This window comes from Sinocyclocheilus grahami, unplaced genomic scaffold (assembly GCF_001515645.1).
Source record: "Sinocyclocheilus grahami isolate Dianchi unplaced genomic scaffold, SAMN03320097.WGS_v1.1 scaffold8.1, whole genome shotgun sequence".
NCBI lineage: Eukaryota > Metazoa > Chordata > Actinopteri > Cypriniformes > Cyprinidae > Sinocyclocheilus > Sinocyclocheilus grahami.
Genome location: NW_015505187.1, coordinates 4,026,748 through 4,032,931, shown reverse-complemented (window position 1 = coordinate 4,032,931; position 6,184 = coordinate 4,026,748).

The window sequence follows — 6,184 nt, the reverse complement described above, 5'->3', positions numbered from 1 at the left end:
ACGTCAAAATTCCAGGTCAGTTAAAATGCAAAAATGTAGGAAACATTATAAATTCACAAATGTATCTTGAGTTGTTCTCCCTCCAAAAAGAACTTTGTCTCCATTTAAAGGTGAAACACTTTCTCAATCCCAACTTAAAATAGTCAGCTACAAGTAAGCTGATTTTCCCAAAAGATGTAAACACTGTTGCTCTGTACCCTGTGTTCATTTTATACTTTTGACCGGCCCAAAATGTCAACTTTTGGCTGAACTAATAGTGTTGCGGGACAAACTGTTTGTGTAACTCATGGCAGATGGATGACATATGTTGTGTTTGTAAAAACTCGTTTGAAAAACATTATTGTTTTTGCAATTCCATTCAGTGAGAGTAGCTGTGCTGAAATGACCCGCTTCACCTTCCCAAACCACAGTAAATGTCTCAACAAGTGCAGATTTCTTGAACGTTAAAGGGGTTCAAGTTTGGTGGGTTAGCATGGCCCAGTTAGCCCCTAATGTTACCATATTCCGATATTTTATTATAAGAGATTTTGTTAGGGCTTTTGACATTAAAGCTAAGTGAAGTGTGTTGTGTCTTCGTGTTGCAGTTATAGCCTGTCAATGCTGTCTTTTCCTACGAAAAAAATGAAATGTTTGTCAAATTACTTCTTTGAGTTTTATTAAGCATTTGGAGTAGACTGTCACAGGGGTTTTCAAACTATGGTCTCCAGCAAGAGGTGCACAAAAGGATTCTAGGGTGTCCGTAGAAAAGCTAAGACAAAAACAATTGTGTTTCTATTATTTCAGGGCCGTCAAATGTGTACAACTGCTCTGGAAAGATATAAACTGTTACATTTTTCCTCCTCAGGTTTGTACAAAGTCAGTATCTTCTAGATAATAATTACGTTATTTTACATTTGTGCAGTTTATTTATATACATTTTATTTAATAGTAATTTATTTATGACTTAATTTAATAATGTAATTGTGTGTGTGTGTGTGTGTGTAGCTGTAAATATACAGTGCCCTCCATAAGTATTGGGACAGTATGACAAAATTGCTTTGCTTGCTGTGTAGTCAAGACATCTGCATATGAGACAAAACTACAGAATGTCATATTTTAATATTAGCTGGTTTCAACACATACACGTTTTACCAAATAAAAAGGACAGCACTTTTAGAGTTCATCCCACTATCTGATGTGAGCATAAGTATTGGAACAGTTGAACTTGAGGCAGATGTAAAAGATTAAAAGCTATTATTTAGTTGCAGATCCCTTGCGTGAGTCTGCAACCCATAGACATCACCAGACTCTTGGTCTCATCCTTTGAAATGCTTTTCCCAGCCTGGGACAGTATGACAAAATTGCTTTGCTTGCTGTGTAGTCAAGACATCTGCATATGAGACAAAACTACAGAATGTCATATTTTAATATTAGCTGGTTTCAACACATACATGTTTTACCAAATAAAAAGGACAGCACTTTTAGAGTTCATCCCACTATCTGATGTGAGCATAAGTATTGGAACAGTTGAACTTGAGGCAGATGTAAAAGATTAAAAAGCTATTATTTAGTTGCAGATCCCTTGCGTGAGTCTGCGACCCATAGACATCACCAGACTCTTGGTCTCATCCTTTGAAATGCTTTTCCCAGCCTTTAATGCAGCCAATTCCAACTGATGCTTGTTTTGGGGAGTTTCTGCCTTTAGTCTCCTCTTCAGCTGGTGAAATTCATGTTTAATCAGATTTAAATCTGGAGATTGACTTGAGCAATCTAAGACTTGACATTTCTTTGCCCTGATAAACTCTTTTGTGTTTTGGATCATTGTCCTGATGCAATATGAAGCCGATGAGTCTGGTGGCATTTTCTTGAATATTGGTAGCCAAGATGGTTTTGTACCCTTCCAAATTCATTCTGCTACTGTCATCATACATTAAGTCATCATTAAAGTTGAGAGGGCTTGTTCCAGAGACAGCCGTACATGCCCATGCCATGACACCTCCACCATGTTTTACAGCTGAGGCTGTGTGCTTAGGATCATTTGCAGTTCCCTTTTTTCACTTAGATAAAGGTTAATCTTTGTTTCATCTGTCCATACATCTCAATTCCAAAACTCTACTGGCTCACCTTTGTATCTGAGTAGGTTATATATAGGTTTGCATCTTGCTGTAGCCTCTGTAATTCTATGTCAAAGTCTCCTGCGGACAGTACTGTAGATTATCAGAGCATCACCCCAGCTTTCTGGAGGTTGTTGGTGATTTTACAGACATGCATTTTATTTTATTTTTTTAATTTTTTTACAGCTTTAATGATTTGTCTGTCATCAACTGCTGTTGTTTTTATCAGCTGATCAGATCGTTGTTGGATGCTGATGTCTCCGGTGGTCTCCAAACTCTTGATTTCTCCATGCCATTTGTTTTTGCTATTGACTTCCTCTTTTCTTTTAGCATCCAAATTGCTTGCTTTTCTCTCAAAGTCAGCTCCCTCGTCTTCATCCTGGTTTGTGTGTCGTCATCGAATGCAAGACTTAGAATGCAGAAGCAATGGCTATAACTGATATGACACATTCCCTGCTTTTTAATATCTGAAGAATTAATGCAACAGGACGCAGCTGATCACTCAGAAAGACCTGTGAGCACATCAGATGGGGGGAGATGAAACTCTAAAAGTGCAGATCAGAGAGGTTAGTTTTTTGTGCACATGTTGGATATTGTTCTTCTGTGATTCTGGATGCTAGATTGTCGCCTCCTTTTTTCTGGACATGTTTAACAGTCCTGATGTTCCCCTAGGTGTTAACATCATTAGCACATTTACAGTGGACTCCATCCAGCTTTCTATAAATATATCCCTCTCCAGCCCCACAACTCTTTGTAAGTATAGATTTTGGTAACACTTCATAGATAAAAACAAACAAACAAACAGAGCATAACCTGCAACCAGTCTGCCGTGGGACCAGCAAGCACTCGCATCAGGAGTGAAAATTGAAAGGCCCATCTGCTGGGCTGTTCCAGTGACATTGCCCTTGGCAGTCAGCTGAGGTTTCTTTGCAGCGGGGGGAGTTGTGTACGTTGTTGTGTACATTTTTGATTCCCCCAATTAGGGTTCCTTCAGTGAGAGTGACGTGGTGGTGTGTGGAATGATTAAGTCCCAGGACATCATGTTCTGAAATGATCAGCATGCAAACAGCACACACAAGCACACAGTATGTGGCTCTCTTGCACACTCGCTCACTACTTGTATGCATCCTCTTATTGGATATCTGAACATAGCATTGGCGGTTACTATATAATTTTAGCAAACGTTTTTGTATCAAGACTTATGGGATTTTATTTAGATAAACAGTCACACTGTGTTTTGAGCCGCCGTGATTTCTGCTTTCTACATAGACGGCATTCTTCCAAGGCAGCATCTGGATTGAAATGAAACCACACCATGCAAATGCTTCTCTTAATTTAAAATGTATTCAACTAGATGATTGGCATTGTCGCAAAAACGTTGTTTATGATGTTAAGCATGCTGCTGAGCTAATGTTATTCTAAAAGAATAGAAATAAAGAAAGCATGCATGTAAAATACTTGGAAAATGCATATGTAAATGCTTGTTTGCATTCTAGTGTGCTACTTTTCTATGTAAACATGTTCAAAACATGATATTTTTTAATGTTACAAAGGGTGGTTTTGCAGAGATATGTGCATGGTACTAAAAACATGGTGCTCAAGTTAAAAGAAGTCAAAAAACGTATTTATATACCTAGAATTTATTTTTTTATTTTTATTTTTTACATGTTTTACTTTTCAAAACACAAAAAATCGCATTGTGTGAATGGCCTCTTAGAAAGTAACTACATTTGCAGGCAATAGACAACCAGGCGGCTCAGATTTGGGAACTGTGCTACAGACTCCAAAACTAAAATAAAAGAGTGCGGTCATACCCTTCACTTCTTGTTCATTCATTGCATCTCTTGCTATTCTGAACCTGCAGATCCCCCTCCAGAGGATTCAGAGAGAGGACTGCCATCATCCCCAGGTCTCTGGTTTCTAGAGACAGCTGACGGTATTTGCCTCGGCCTAATGCACTATCATGTGCAACGTTAACACTCACGAGGGACGTTGCTCTTGGTTTGGTCTCCATGGAGCTAAATTACAATGACAAGCATCGCCTGAACAGCATCCTGAACCCAGGTGAATCTAAACGAGAAGCCTCTGTTTTGTGGATTTTAGGGTCAAGACAGTTTGCGAGTTTCCAGGTGTACCATCTATCACACTTTAAATGCTCATTTGTGCCGGGTGGGTTTTCTTATTTACAGTATATAGCGTAATATGGCAGCCAAATATGAAGAGAGTTTCACCCTTCATAACCTGCTCCTTGTAAAAAAAAAAAAAAAAACAAAGTCTAGATTAGTTCTGGGGAATTTTTATTATGATATCATAACACACGACTGCCGTGAGTGTTGTTAAAGGCCAGTCTATCACTGTATTATTAGAAATCGCACACTTACGACCACAGGCTACATTCCGCAATCTCTTTTACTTTTTCATCACAGGGAAGTTGATTACTCTGTAATGGTGGGTTATATGATTCTATGTGTGTGTGCGTGTGTGTGTGTGTGTGTGTGTGTGTGTGGCGTCTCCTATACTGTGATTGTGGTTGTTTCTGGTTTTAAAATCAATTTGTTGAGTGAGGTTTCTTAGCATGCCTGTAGCATTTTTTCCCCACATATTGACTCGCGATGAGAAGAATGTTTATTGAATTGCTTTAAAAGAGTTATCTCTCTCTCTCTACCCTCTCTTTGCAATTAAAAAATATATGGACAATATACATGAGCACCTGAAGATAATAGTTAACATCTGTAGATTATCTCATACATGCTGGTGAGGTTGTGAAAAAAACAATAGTCAAGTTCAACTTGCAAAAATATATATTTTATGTTAGGAAGCGCCAGTTGGCATCCGCAAACAAAAGGGGAAAACGCTTTCTGTACAATGGACTTGAGCCACCTGGGTACAAATATATATATATATATATATATTTTTTAGAGTCACTGCTAAGACGATCTATCTAAACTTTCAACTCTAAAAGTTGTTGTCAACCTTTTTGACTTGAAGGTCCCCTGTTGTGCAACACAATATTCTAAGATATTCCAGTATTTCTGCTGTAATTTATAATAAAGCTGATTGTTTTCAAACTTCTTAAATGAATAGAAACAGGGAGTACTGATATAATAAATTAATAAACCACGATTATTTTGTTATTCCAGGAGTTTCAAAAACTATATGTTCTTGAATCAAAATACTGACTTTAGTTTAATCTTGAATTTCTTTTTTTAGGTATTTTTATTTAGACGTAGTTTACTTGAATATATTAATATCAATGGATTAATTTAAATACTTTTAAGTCATCCTTGGAAGTTTGCTGAGACCCTTTGTTTGAGAATCTCTAGTTTAAACCATTTTTAACTGAAATTCTCAGTTAATAATTGTACAATTTGGTGGGTTTCTCCTATACTTGTGACACCCCCAACGGTCCACTTTATATTAAGTGGCCCTAATACCTGTGTACTTGCATAGTAACTAGATGTGTACGTAGTATGTAACCACAGTGTAAGTACACATTGGTACATAGTATCTACAGCTCTAATGTTTCAGTAACTACACATATGTAACAACCCACGGAATGGTTTGTGTAAGTACAAATGTGTAACAGGATATTTGGTAACAACACTTTTTTTCCACTTCATTAAGTACTCGTGTAACAGGAATTACACAACTACATTTTGTAACAACAATATGTATAAGAGTAATTGGAACCATTTGATCAAGGGGGTGGAGATGGGTAGGTTTAGGGGTGGAAATGGGATCCAGGGGGTGGAGATGGGTAGGTTTAGGGGTGGAAATGGGATCCAGGGGGTGGAGATGGGTAGGTTTAGGGATAGGGAAAGTGGGAGGAGTTGGATCTCAAGTTGGTGGTCCACTGTAATAACAGTGTACTTACATGGTAACTCCTCAGGAACTGTCCACTTAATATAAAGTGTAAAATTCTGGACACCAACCACAATTTATATGTAAAGCCTAACTTACTGGCCGCTACTATGTAATTACATGGTAAATCTAATATAAAGTATAACACTTTATTTACCAAAAAGTGCTGTTAGTCCTGTTACACATTTGTACTTTCATTACCAAAATGTGCTGTTACCAATGTCCTGTTA